We start from the raw sequence: 15733 nt of genomic DNA, 5'->3' as shown, positions 1-15733 counted from the left end.
GTCTTTCCAATTGGGCTTTAGTATGTGGCTTGGAGTGGGACCAAAAGGGGCCAATAAGACACTAGTTCCAATTTCATAAATATATACTTTAGTAACTTCTTACCAAAGTGGTTAAGCCTAACGCTTTGAAAAATTGATCCATTAAACTTATCTCAAGAGAATATTTTATATCTCGGTTAAGAGACTATGAATTCCATCTTGAGAATATATGTTCCATCAACACTAAAAGTGGCTGCCCAACATACTGAGGTTTTGACCGTTACTTTAGATCTCACTCTTGATATATCGAAGCAACCTACACTTCATGATCCGGTCTATTATCCTCTCAGGATTAAGAGTTCATATAAATAGAAGTCGTGAGATTTATTATTCATTTGACAGTCGTTAGGAGAATAATAAATCTCACAGCGGTCCAGTTCAATATGTCTTAACTCTTAAAACATATCAACATATCAACTAGAAATCTCCATTTCTATGATCAAGGCAATTCATCTTAGTTGATACGTTATAGTCTTTGCAGATGAAATGCCCAATTTCATCACCGACTACGAACTTTAAATTATGAGTTTACAAAGAACTTGTGACTTATATCTTCTGTGACTAAATCACATACTATGCGTCTCATGGACTATATGATAATGTCCAAATATTCATGTTACCATTATTTTAGATAATAATAAAACAACTTTATCAATCACAATATTAAGTCATACATCATGTCATACATAATGTCATACATAACATCATACATAGTATTATGTAATAGGATTTAAGGGCACTAATCCTAACATATGGAAGACGACTGTGCGGCTCATGTTGGAAAATGCCATCAATGCCAAGTCCATGGAGATCTAAAACATATGCAACCCATGCCATTACTATTAGGGTTTGTTCCCTAAAATCCAATTTATTGGCATGTTATAAATAATTAAATTGTTTAATTATATGAAACTATTTCTAAATAAACTAATAGGACATTATCATAGTCCATGAGATGCATTGTTTATTATTTATGTGATTTAGTCACAAAAGATTTAAGTCATAAGTTCCTTGTAAACTCAAAATATGGTTCGTAATCGGTGATGAAATTGGGCGTTTCATCTGCGAAGACTATAACACATCAACTAAGATGATTTGTCTTGATCATGGAAGTGGAGACTTCTAGTTGATGTGTTGATGTGTCTTACGAGTTAAGAAATATTGAACTGGACCGCTGTGAGATTAATTATTCAATCAACAACTATCATCCAAATAATTAATCTCATGACTTCTAATTTCATAGACTCTCAATTCTGAGAGGATAGTGAACCTGATCATGAAATGTAGGTTACTTTGATATATTAGGAGTGAGATCTAATATTCACGGTCAAAACCTCAGTATGTTAGGTAACAACACGTAGTGAGGGAACACATATTCTCAAGATGGAATCCATAATCTCTTTTATAGAGACACGAAATATCCCCTTGCGACAAGTTTAATGGGAACTGGTTATTCAGGGCGCCCACTTTAGTAAGAAGTTACTAAAGCTTATATTTATTGAAATTGGATTTCAATAAATGTGAATAACTTGAAGATTAAACCGGGTACTCAAGGATAAAATAGTTGTTTACAAAGTAATAGTTTATTACGACATTGTTCACTATGGATATTTCATGGAGGGGTCAAATTATATCATTAGAGTCTTGGGATATAATTTATTAATAAGGCTTAGAGTGCAATTATATTTATATAGTGATATTAAATATAATTAATGGTAACTTTGGACTTGTCAAGAGTTGACAGAAAAGCTCAAGGCCCATTGGAGCTTGAGTCTTATTTGTTCCCTTTGGTCCCATCTCAAGCCATAAATTAAAGCTCAATTGGGTAGGCCCAAAAGGCTAACCCAATTAGATAATTAGTTTTTATTTAATAAAAGTTATTAAATAAAGTAACTACCAAGGTAGTTAGAATGCACGTATGATGAAAAGAAAGAAAACAGTTTTTCTCTACAGGGAGAAAAATAAGGATTTTTCTTTGAGAATCAACATACTTAAAGACTGATTGAGAAACCACACTTTTTGGGTACCATGTGGAATTGAGATGATGATTAGAGGTATTCTCATGTCTTGGTTTTGAATTTTACTGCATCAAGGTACGCTTTTTTTTTTTTGTTCTAGAATTCAAGGTTACATGTTATCTCTCATGAAGAAAGTAGATTCGTGTTTGCTGCTTCCACTATGTGTTTTGTATGAGAAGCAAAACCAGATTTTCCAACTACATACTATGGCATCACCCTGGCCATTCTCTACATGAGGGATAGACATTATTGGGAAGATTCACCCAACAGCATCCAATGGCCATGAATTCATACTCGTAGCCATTGAATACTTCACTAAATGGGTAGAAGCCGCCTCATACAAGGTTCTGAATTCAAAGAAGGTTGCTCAATTCATACAGACCAATATCATTTGCATATATGGAGTACCACATGAAATTATCTCTAACAATAGGCAACATTTCAAAGGAGAAATAGAGAGGTTGCTACGACAATTCAACATTCAACGTCACAAGTTTTCACCTTACCGTCCTTAGACTAATGGAGAAGTTGAGGTTGCTAATAAAAATATAGGGCGAATCTTGAAGAAAAGCACAAAGAACTACAAGGACAGGCACTTACAATTACCCTATGCACTTTGGGGGTACAAAACATCAAAGACTTAAGGCCCTGAAGCAGATTTGTTGCAAATCAGATATAATCGGTTGTGCATGCTAGATGAGAAAAGACTTAAGGCCTTGTATCATATTCAAGGTTACTAGAGGAGGCTTAGGAAAGCTTTTGACAAGAAAGTGAGAACCAGAGATTTGAAGTTGGAGGATTTAGTGTTGAAAGAAATCTGAGCCCCGGTTCAAGATGCAAACGGGAAGTTCAAGCAAAATTGGGCAGGCCCATACATTATCAAATAGATATACTCTGGTGGAGCAGTAAGATTGATGGATTTAGAAGCAAACCCTTTCATTGAGCCAACCAACATGGACCAACTGAAGAAATACCACGTTTGAGGTGGTAGTTTGAAAGCACCATGTCTGAAGTGGTTGTAAATTATGTTATTTCATTTCCTAGGTTTGACTAAAAAAAAAAACAAACAAAAAAGAAAAGCTCGCTAGGCTGAAAACCTAAAAGGGTGGTCTGGGCAAAAATTAAAGCAAAAAAAAAAAAAAAAAAAAAAAAAAAAAAAAAAAGAAAAAGAGAGGTAGGTTGAAAACCCGAAAGGGCAATCTACGCAAAAGGAGAGTAAAAAAAAAAAGTGAGAGAGCCTGCTATGTTGAAAACCCGAAAGGGAGACCTAGACAAAAGTTAAAGCAAATAAAACAAATCATCATCAATGAACTATGTGATGACCTGATCCTTCTACAAAGGGGGCACGTAGGAAACCATGTATTGGTCCTGTCACAATTTCCCAAAACCCACCATTTGTGAATTAACCAAATTTAACCAAAAATTCAACCATTCCATTAAACCATGTCATTATACAAAATCCAGAAACCCACACCTTAATCATAAAAAAAACCAAACTAAACCACAAGAACCCAAACCCTAAGCCAAACCATAAAAAACCCAAAAGCCTAAAAGCCTACACTTTAAACAGAACCCTTAACTTACAAATCCTAAACAATTCATAAACATAAGAGTTTTTACATCAGCTTTAAATGAACATGTTCAAAGCCAATAAATAAGGTCACTATGTCTTCAGTCTTTTCCCTTTTGGTTGATCACTGATTTCTTCTATTTTAGGTGCTTCATCATTCCTGTCCCTTCTTTTGAATTCATAGTTGTCTTCATTGGGTCTTTCCTGATTGTCTTTGAGAAACTGTTCTCTCGTAGCAATCCTCTTAGCGTCCTTGTCAACAATCTTGTCTATCAACCAATTAGAGTATTTTGTAGTCATCCTGTGAAAGTGAACCTTGACAAAAGATTGGTCCACTCGGTCAGCCATCTCCAAACCCAATGGCATGTTCTTTACAGAAGTAAGATCTGTGTCCACGAGAGTGAAAGGTATTCTTCTTTTGCCACTAGGCATTCCTTGCTCATATTTAAATTGCCTCAAGAGTCTATCTCCTTTATAGAAAGTTGTCCTCTGCAACCCAACAAGGAAGATGTACTCTAATCCTAGAGACCGCAGTAAAGAGGGTGGGCACTTCCACCAATAACTGAAGTACTGGATTGCTTGTTCAAGAACTTAACCCAGTCACTTCCAATTTGGCACTCAGTTTTAGTTACAGCCTAGCTAAGAAAACTGCTAGGCCCATAATTACCAGTTGTAGGCTTGGCAATCATGTCTATGATGGAATTAAACATGTTTGTATCGCATACAAAACATACGTAGCGGAAAAATAACGGATCTACTTCATTCATAAATGTTAACATGCATTATATAAGTTTTAAAATTTAAGAACAAGAGAGTGTACCTTGGAGCAGTAAACTTCAAAACCGAAGATCAGAAACACTTGGGAACACTTTCAATCTTCACTTCAATTCCATTAATGCCCAAGATGTGTGATCTCTCAATCAGTTTACAAAGGGAGAATGTCAAAGTGTCTAACACTCATTACACACCTTTTCACAATAGTGTTCTTACAATTTTCTCTACAGAAAATTTTGTATGTTTCTCTCTTTGTATCTAGCTGATTATCTAATTCGGCTAGCCTTTTGGGCCATTCCAATTGGGCTCTTGTGTGTGCCTTGGAGTGGGACTAAAAGGGACCAATAAAACACTAGCTCTAATGGGCCTTGGGCTTTTCTGTCAACTCTTGACAAGTCCAAAGTTACCATTAACTATATTTAATACCACTATATAAATATAGTTGCACTCTAGGCCTTATTTATAAATTATATCCCAAGACTTTATTGTACATGCAACCCCTTCATAAAATATTCGTAGTAACACAAAGTCATAAATGTAGACTGCCACTTTATAAATTACTACATCTTATCCTTGAGTACCCGGTTTAATCCTTTAAAGTTATTCATCATATATTTATGAAATCCAATTCCATAAATATATACTTTAGAACTCCTTACCAAAGTGGTTAGGCCTAACTCTCTGAATAATTGAACTCATTAAACTTATCTTAAAGAAATATTTTGTATCTCCGTTAAGAGACTATAAATTCCATCTTGAAAATATATGTTCCATCAACACTAAATGTGGTTACCCAACATATTGAGGTTTTGACCGTAACTATAGATCTCACTCCTGATATATCAAAGCAACCTATACTTTCATGATCAAGTCCATTATCCTCTCAAGATTAGAGTTCATGTAAATATAAGTCGTGAGTTTATTATTCATTTGACAGTCATTAGAAGAATAATAAATCTCACAGTGGTCCAGTTCAATATGTCTTAACTCTTAAAACATATCAACATACCAACTAGAAATCTTCATTTTCATGATCAAGACAAATCATCTTAGTTGATATGTTATAGTCTTCGCAGATGAAATGCCCAATTTCATCACCGACTACGAACTAAAATTTGATGGAAATATGCATGTGTGCAGCGGAAAACAAACGGATCTACTTCATTCATAAAAGTCAACATGTACTATATAAGTTTCAGAATTTGAGAAGAGAGTGTACCTTGAAGCGGTGAATTTCAAAACTGAAGATCAGAAGCGCTTGGGAACACTTTCAATCTTCACTCCAATTCCACTAACGCCCAAGATGTGTGGTCTCTCAATCAGTTCCAAAGGGAGAAATATCACAGTGTCTAACACTAACATGCACCACTTTGCAATAGTGTTCTCTTAATTCTCTATAGAAAATTCTGTATGTTTCTCCCTTTGTGTCTAACCGATTATCTAATTGAGCTGGCCTTTTGGGCATTTCCAATTGGGCTTAAGTGTGTAGCTTGGAGTGAGACCAAAAGGGACCAATAAAACACTAGCTCCAATGGGCCTTGGGTTTTTCTGTCAACTCTTGACAAGTCCAAAGTTACCATTAACTATATTTAATACCATTATATAAATATAGTTGCACTCTAGGCCTTATTTATAAATTATATCCCAAAACTTTATTGTACATGCAACATTTTCATAAAATATTCGTAGTAACACAAAGTCATGAATGTAGACTGCCACTTTGTAAATTACTACATCTTATCCTTGCGTACCCGGTTTAATCCTTTAAGTTATTCATCATATATTTATGAAATCCAATTTCATAAATATATACTCTAGTAACTATTTACTAAAGTAGTTAGACCTAACATTCTGAATAACAAACCCATTAAACTTATCTCAAGGGAATATTTTGTATCTCCGTTAAGAGACTATAAATTCCATCTTGAAAATATATATTCCATCAACATTAAATTTGGTTGCCCAACATACTGAGGTTTTGACCGTAACTCTAGATCTCACTCTTGGTATATCAAAGCAACCTACATCTCATGATCAAGTCCATTATTCTCTCAGGGTTAAGAGTTCATGCAACTATAAGTCGTGAGTTTATTATTCATTTGACAGTCGTTAGGAGAATAATAAATCTCACACCGGTCCAGTTCAATATGTTTTAACTCTTAAAACATATCAACATATCAACTAGAAATCTCCATTTCCATGATCAAGACAAATCATCTTAGTTGATATGTTATAGTCTTCGCAGATGAAATGCCCAATTTCATCACCGACTACGAACTAAAATTCTAAGTTTACAAAGAACTTGTGATATATATCTTCTGTGTCTTTTCACATAAATCACATACTATGCATCTCATGGACTATATGATAATGTCCCAATATTCATGTTACCATTAACTTTTATATAATAACAAAACAATTTTATTAAACACAACATTAAGTCATGCACAATGTCATACATAATAAAATACATAGCATCGTACAATATGATTTAAGGGCACACATCCAAACAAAATTCTGAGTTTACAAAGAACTTGTGATTTATATCTTCTGTGACTAAATCATATAAATCACATACTATGCATTTCATGGACTATATGATAATGTCCAAATATTCATGTTGCCATTATTTTTAGATAATAATAAAACAACTTTATTAAATACAACATTAAGTCATACATAATAACATACATAGCATCATACAATAGGATTTGAGGGCACACATCCTAACAATTTAGTCACTCCATCAGCCATATCTACAAAGTCAAGGGACTCCCTAAGAAGTTTTGAGATTCTCCACCTTGAAATACAGCATCCAGTCCTAGAAAAGTTTCTGCCAAGATCAAAGAAACAGGATTATCACCATCCTTAATTTGATTCACAACACTTATGGCTTGAGCATCTACAAAACTGCGTCTTCCAGAGCAAATTGACACTCCATATTATCGGTCACTGAATAGGTGCGTTTGTTAATCAGCCAAGAAATAACTGCATGAAGATTCACCATATGTCCTTCAATCATACTATCAGTAATGGAAGTAGGAAGACCGAGAGCATCAGATAAAGCTTCCCTATGCCTGGTATCACAAGAAACTGCTATAGATTTTCTGCTTGGATCATAGCCCAAGATAGCAGAAAATTCTTCAGTTGTCAGACAGAGTTCAGCAGTGTTAAACCGAAACACATGATCTTCAAGATCCCAGAATTTCACAGCAGCACGAAGGAAATCCCATTTGATTTTGAAATTCCTCAAAGCCTTAATTCCCTCTAGTTTGTTGGCCGTAAAATTGGTCTTGGTATTGAAATCAAAGCTACAAACCCATCTATTGATATCATGAATTATTGAATGAGAGAAATTATGATTGCTAGCCATGGATGACTTTTGCTTGTGATTATTGTGTTTTGCTAACCTTGATGTAGAGATTTGTCGCAGGAGAATTCATTTATATAAGCCACATCACTTCCTAATCAAGTTTGAAATAGGTTTTAGAAAGTTTGTGGCTGACTAGGATAGTGTTTCATGATCTCAAATGAAGGAAATTTTTTTCAAAAATCACGAAAACGCGAGACATGCATTGGAAAAGTGTAAGGAGTTGGCCCACCATGGTGTGAACGTCATGACGTGGCCAAGTGCCATTTGGCACTCTAAAAGTGCTGAATGGCACTCCTCACGTGCCAAGTGGCACGCAGCCCTTCCGTTGTACACCCATGTAATTCTTTGCAATTTTTCGTTCATAGAAATTTTTTTAAGATCGTTTGACACTCAAAAATATTTTTTTGGTCAAACCGGGGCATTCTGACATACCTAACTCACTTGTTTTCAAAAATCATCACTTCCATCATTGTTTTAAAAAATTGATCAAATCAGTTTTTTTTAAGACTCATGGATTCATGTTCCAAACTAGGGGCATTCACCCATGTCTCATTCATTTTCAAAAAATCAAAAATCATCATCATCCTTTCAAAAAAAGAATCATTATCAAGATTTCAAAAAAAAATCATGTATTCATTTTAGACTAGGGGCATTCGGCTCCGCCTCATTTAAATAAGTGCAAATTCCAGCAGAGCCAATCAAGAAAAGTATAAATTGGTATTACAAGACATCATCAGGTGAATTCTAAACTTGTCTTAGTTAAAATGTCTACATGAGCCAAGGTAATTCCAAGGGGCAAAGAGCTAAACATGGAATATATTACAAAATTGTCTAAGGAACACTTCCTTTTATTTTGCAGGAAAAATAAAAATACAAGTTATACATCATTGGGACTCTGAGTCCCATTGCGTAAGGATCTCCTTGATCCGCCTCTAGAGGAGCTGCCTTCAGTATTTCCTTCTTAACTTGTGAAAAAGCAAGGTTCATACTGACAATTTTTAAGTTCGAGACTCCTGGTCCTTTCCTCTAAAGTCCTTCTGGTAGCATCAGCAGTTTTCATTCGATGTGCCTGAAAAGTCAGCAAAATCAAGTGTTAATTCCATCATCAAGCAAAGTTCAACCAAAGACACTCAGAAAGCAACATGGCATACTCAGCTTGCATTATTGAGCACACATTGGGAGGATTGAGTACAAGCCAACAATTGCAAGTCTCCAATCATCCGCATGCTTTCTTCCACAAGATCCACCTCAACTTGAAGCACAACTCTACCAGATTAAGAGCCATTCATCAAGCTAAGAAGGAATAAGAACAAAGACTGAAAATGCAAGAACGTATCGGATCGGGCCAAGGAACATTTGGTACGTGTTCTGGCCTAGTTAGAGGCATAGAACTATACGTTCCATTAGGATTCATTACATCATATTGCCATGCTAGGAAATGGGGATAAGTCTCTATGAAGGAACTAGAAGAGCTACCGGTATGGTGAGGAGAGAGAATATCTTCCTCTTCCTCTCCCCTTTCCTCTCCTTTAGAAGATGGAGGCTGAAAATCCAACATACAAATTTTGTTACCAAGTAGAAATATGGAAAAGGAATTTGCAAGATAAAAATTTGATTTTAGAAGGGAAGAAAAGTACCATTCTACCAACCAAGAAACCTTGCAGATGAAGTCGAATGAATTCAGAATAATTCCCTTCTACTCCTGCAACGATATAGTCATCACGGGCCCTTGCAATCTCTTCATTAGTCAGAAAGTCAGCCAACTGGACAGTGGGATAAGGAGGAGTTGGAATTGTGGTAGGAGGATACTTATGTTCAACTTGGGGCAATACCCAATCACCAAGATACCAATACTTCCCATGCCCACACTCAAACGGTACCTGACGGCTATTCAGTGCCAAAGCCCACTCACACTCTACATACTCTTCACATCCAACTCAAGGATCCTAAGACACTTGAAAAATCACAAAGGAGCCCATATTAAGAAACGACCAAGCCATAACCAAGTACCAAAGATTCAAAAAAAAAAAAAAAGGAAGGAGGAACTCACATCATCAACAGTTAAATTGTCAATCACCAAGCGCCAAATCTCCAAAGAACGCCTGGAAGGTGTAGACAAACAATGTTTGGGCAACCAATGAAGAAATTTAGAAAAACAGCCAGCAACTTCCTCCTGGGTTTCAAGACCAACCCCAAAGTATTCATACATCCAGACCTGAAAAATTCACAACACCATTATACACGTAGCCAAAATAATTTTCTAAAACCCACATATAGCCAAAATAATTTCCAAGACCCACACATAGCCAAAAAATCCCAAACCTCACATGCCATAAAAATGGAGCCTTACCCAAGCTTGAAAGACTCCACCTAGAAAGTTGGGTCATGAAATCCATCAGAGTAGCATAAGCCATACCGCCTTAGTCATAATTCTGGATTTGTTCAATTTTTCTCAAGCTTCCCAAGTAGCGCAGATTCATAGTACTACCTAAATCCGGACACAAGAAAGTCTCAATAAAAAGAAGCATGAACATACAGGCACCTTTTGCCACAGTCTTAGAATGGGAAATATTCTCACATAGCCAAGACAAAGGGATATTGTTACTCCTCATTCTAGAAGGCACTACACCTAGAAGTTTCTTGAGTTCAGTTGAAGTCAGAGAGTCATTGACTTGAATTCTTTCACCACCCAACCTTAGACCGGTGATAACAGAGAAGTCATAAGGTGTCAACATTACCTTCCCAATGCCTGGAAAATGGAATGTACATGTAGTATCCCAGAAGCGCTCTGCCAAGGCAAGGAGCAACTGAAGATCTTTGTATTCATGTATCTCTTGATTTAAAAGAGCTTCGAAGAAAGTACCAAAGTCCTCTTCATTGATGATGTTTTTGATGCTAGGAGACAATGCTGCCCATGCATTTTTCAACATTTGAAGATTTCCTCGACTCTTGAGGCTCTGCAACACAAAAGTTTAGCTCAACATTCTCATGCCGACAAAAAAAAAAATCACATGTCCAAACATGCATCATGAACATATTCATACAAGCCTACAACATAAATTTTTCACAATGTCAATACTCCCAAAATTCAAATAAAAATTCATCCAACAACATCACAATCTACCAACATTGTTAAAATTCCATAAGCCACCAACATTGTCCAAATTGCACCATGATAAAAAAAAAATAACACTTCAAGAATGCTCCAAAGCCAACATTTTACAACATGATCAATCATACAATGCCCCAAATTGCAACAACAAAATGACAATATCTCACCATGAAACTTTCATTGAAACAATATTTTCCAAGCAAAGAAACCAAAGAAAAACTCACCTTGATGTTTACATGAGAAGGTGGAGCATGGGTCCTAGGGTCTTGAAGAAGTCCCTTCTCATCATGCCAATCAAATATGGGATCATATTTCTTACCATGAAAAGTAAGAAAAGAGGACCCACTGGAAGAAGAAGCCATGTTGATGCAAAGAAAAATAGGTTTAAAAAGTGGGTTTCACCAAAAATGGGTGTGTGGCAAAAGTGCTCAAGAACACAAGGATTTAAAAAAATATTGAGAGAGATGGATGAGGGAAGGTTGAGAAGTTTAGAAAAGTGTTTTTTGTGAGAAGAAATGGTAAGATGAAGAAGAAAAATTAAGGGGAAGAAGAAGGTGAATAGTATTAATGGAGGAAGAGAAGTTGATGAAGAAGGAAGCAAAAAGAAGAAAAGAGAGAGATAAGGAAATGGGGGGCCAAAATTTCGGCCCCCACATTAATGACTCAGCAAGTTGCTGAGTCAACTCAATCAAACTAAGTTGACTCAGTCAACTCTAAAAAAAAAAGTTTTTTATTTTTTATTTTCTTTTTTATTTCCTTTCCCCACTCCTAAAAAATATTATCATAAAAAAAAAATCAAGTTTTCAAAAAAAATGATGAAGAAGAAAGGATGAAATTTCTTTTGGAATGGGTTAAAACTTCAAATTTAAAATTTCAAGTTTCTTTCAAACACCAAATTTTCAGTTCAACATTTTCATTCCGAAGTTTAAAAAAAAAATTCACATTCTCAATGCCCAATTTTTAAACCAAACCTTCAGTTTTCAAAATTTCAAGAAAAAAAATTGAAACCTGAGATTTCATGATCAAAATTTCAAGCTTTAATTTCAAAAATCCCAAGTTTCAACTTTCAAATCCCAAGTCTCAATTTTCAAATTCACAAATTTTCAAAATCTCAAGTTAAAATTTTCAAAACCTCAAAATTTCAAATCCCAAATCTCAATCCAAAATCTCAAGTCTCCAAATTCTAAAATTTCAAGTTTCAAATTCAAAATTTCCAGTTTCCAATTTCAAGCTTTCAAGCTTCAAAAATCAAATCTTTTTTTAAAGTAAAATCTTTTTCAAAGAACTACAAATAATCAATCAAACTTTTCTTGATAAAGTTCAAATCAAGAAGGGGTAAAAGAAGATCACACATCTCAAAAAGTAAAGGAACAACAAAAAACTCATCAGTTAAAGTCTAATTCCAAATTTTGACTTTTGCAGGCAATAGTCCAAATCAAAGTAGAAAAGCCCTTTGATCAACATCTCAACAGCTCATACCGAAGTAAAGAATCCCTTTGATCAACCTTTCAACAGCTCAAATCAAAGTAGAGAAGCCTTTTGATCGACATTTCAACAATTTAGATCGAAGTAGAGAAGCCCTTTGATCAACCTTTCAACAACTCAAATCAAAGTAGAGAAGCCTTTTGATCGACATTTCAACAATTCAGATCGAAGTAGAGAAGCCCTTTGATCGACAATTCAACAGCTCCAGTTTCAAGGTTGAAAAGCCCCTTGGTCACCTTTCGTCAAGATTGAGGTTGAGAAGTCCCTTGGTCGCAGACATCTCCGGTTTCAAGGTTGAGAAGCCCCTTGGTTACCTTTTGTTGAGATTGAGGTTGAGAAGCCCTTTGGTCACAGACATCTCTGGTTTCAAGGTTAAGAAGCCCCTTGGTTACCTTTCATCAATATTGAGGTTGAGAAGCCCCTTGGTCACCTTTCGTCAAGATTGAGGTTAAGAAGCCCCTTGGTCGCAGACATCTCCGGTTTCAAGGTTGAGAAGCCCCTTGGTTACCTTTCGTCAATATTGAGGTTGAGAAGCCCCTTGGTTACCTTTCATCAAGATTGAGGTTAAGAAGCCCCTTAGTCACAGACAGCTCCAGTTTCAAGGTTGAAAAGCCCCTTGGTTACCTTTCGTCAATATTGAGGTTGAGAAGCCCCTTTGTTACCTTTCATCAAGATTGAGGTTGAGAAGCCCCTTGGTTGCAGACAGCTCCGGTTTCAAGGTTAAGAAGCCCCTTGGTTACCTTTCGTCAAGATTGAGATTGAGAAGCCCTTTGGTTGCAGGCATCTCCGGTTTCAAGGTTGAGAAGCCCCTTAGTTTCCTTAGTCAAGATCAAATTCATTGGTCGCAAGAACCTATGGATCCAAGATCAATATCGTGGTCGCAAACATCACCTCAATCAAGATCAAATTCATTGGTCACAGGATCTTATGTATCCAAGATCAAGATTGTGGTCGCGGACACTTCCTTCGTCAAGATCAAGTCCTTTGGTCGCAGACAAATCCATTATCAAGATTTGAATGAAAAAGTCTCTCAGTCACCTTAACTATCAAGGATCATTTCAAAGTTCATCAGCTACCAATTAGGTCAAGTATTTTCATTTTTTGTCAAAAGGTAAGGCACTAGTTCTATGTTCCAAAGTTTTAGGTTCGAGGGCTAGGTAATCTTTGAAAATTCAACCTCGATCAAATCAAAATGATGAGAATCAACAAGCATTCAAGGATCCATTGCATATTCCAGTTGGGCCTATTACAAGAGCAAGATCCAAGAAGATCAAAGAAGCACTTAATGGGCTGATTCAAGATATTTGGGCTAATTCTAACGCATGACATTTCAAGCTTGGCCCAAAGGAAGATGAAAGTGTAATAAGTTTAATTCAAGCTATTTAGGGCTGATCTAGCTTAATTTAGAGTGATTTATGGCGTGGATTAAGGTCCGATTAACTTTCTAGCTCTATATCAGTTAATGAAGATTTTTTTCCTATTCTGGAGCTGTTATTTCAGACCAAATCTACCTAAATTTAGGGCTTTTATTATTTAGAACGTTTTTTAGGTATTTTCCTTGTTTTTAGGTGCATTTAATACTTTTTAGGTCAAATTTGATTCCTGATATGGTAAGGTATCAATTAGGAGTTATTTTAGAATATATTTTCTTGTCTGTCAAGTTTTATGGAGCCCTTAAATAGGCCCTGAAGTCTGTAAATATTTTTCATAATATTATTGAATAAAAATCAGAAAATGTGAGGCTTTGCTCTTCTTTTGGTTCTTCAAAAACTGTGAACTTATCAGGGATTCTTCCTTGTGGCGTTCAAACTTTATACCTTCAGTTCGTGATTCTTTATAATCATTGGGTCAAGGTCAACTTATACCTTTGGTTCGCGTTTCAATTATAAACGTTGGGTCAGGGTTTCTATCATAAATCTGAATTTTAGCTTTCCTAGGTAAATATTCCAATATTTTTGTTGGATCTCAAAGCGTGTCAATTGATGTTCGCATCACTTATGTATCCAAGATCAAGATTGTGGTCGCAGACACTTCCTTTGTCAAGATCAAGTCCTTTGGTCGCAGACAAATCCATTATCAAGATTAGAATGAAAAAGTCTCTCAGTCACCTTAACTATCAAGGATCATTTCAAAGTTCATCAGCTACCAATTAGGTCAAGTATTTTCATTTTTTGTCAAAAGGTAAGGCACTAGTTCTATGTTCCAAAGTTTTAGGTTCGAGGGCTAGGTAATCTTTGAAAATTCAACCTCAATTAAATCATAATGGCTAAAATCAGTGTCTTTGTTTTATATTGACATTCGCTTTCCAAGCTTTCTCAATGAGGGGTAATCTATAGACACTCAATTTTGCACCCATGATTTAATCAAGGAAGATGGCTGGAATGAACATCTATGTGTTGGAAAATCTGGTTTTGTATCCGATACAAAACACACAGCGAAAGCAACAAATATGGATCTATTTCATTCATGATTGATAACATGCACTATGTAAATTTCAGAATTTAAGAACAAGATAGCGTACCTTGGTGCGGTGAAATTCAAAAAAGATTAGAAGTACTTGAGAGCATTTTTAATCTTCACTCCAATTCCACTTTATGCCCAAGAAGTATGGTCTTTCAATCAGTTTTCAAGGGAGAATAATCGAGTGGCTTCACTCACACATACACACCATTTTACAATGATGTCTTTTTTTTTCTCTTTCTCTATTGAAAAAATTTTGTATGTTTCTCCCTTTATAACTAACTGATTATTTAATTGGGCTGGCCTGTTGGGCCTTTCCAATTGGGTTTTAGTGTGTGGCTTGGAGTGGAACCAAAAGGGACCAATAAGACACTAGCTCCAAGGGACCACTATATAAATATAATTGCACTCTATGCCTTATTAATAAATTATATCCCAAGACTTTATTATACATGCAATCCCTTCATAAAATATTCGTAGTAATACAAAGTCATGAATGTAGACTGCTACTTTGAAGATTACTATATCTTAATCTTTGAGTACCCGGTTTAATCCTTTAAGTTATTTATCATACATTTATGAAATCCAATTTCATAAATATATATTTTAGTAACTCCTTACTAAAGTGGTTAGACCGAACACTCTAAATAACCAAACCCATTAAACTTATCTCAAGGAATATTTTATATCTTCGTTAAGAGATTATGAATTTCATCTTAAGAATATATGTTCCATCAACACTAAATGTGGCTGCCTAACATACTGAGGTTTTGATCGTGACTTTAGATCTCACTCCTGATATATAAAAGCAACCTACACTTTATGATCAGATCCATTATTCTCTTAGGATTAAGAGTTCATGCAAATAGAAGTAGTGAGATTTATTATTCATTTGACAGTTG

The sequence above is a fragment of the Castanea sativa genome, chromosome 8 (genome assembly GCF_040712315.1).
Source record: "Castanea sativa cultivar Marrone di Chiusa Pesio chromosome 8, ASM4071231v1".
NCBI lineage: Eukaryota > Viridiplantae > Streptophyta > Magnoliopsida > Fagales > Fagaceae > Castanea > Castanea sativa.
Note: the sequence above shows the minus strand (reverse complement) of the source record.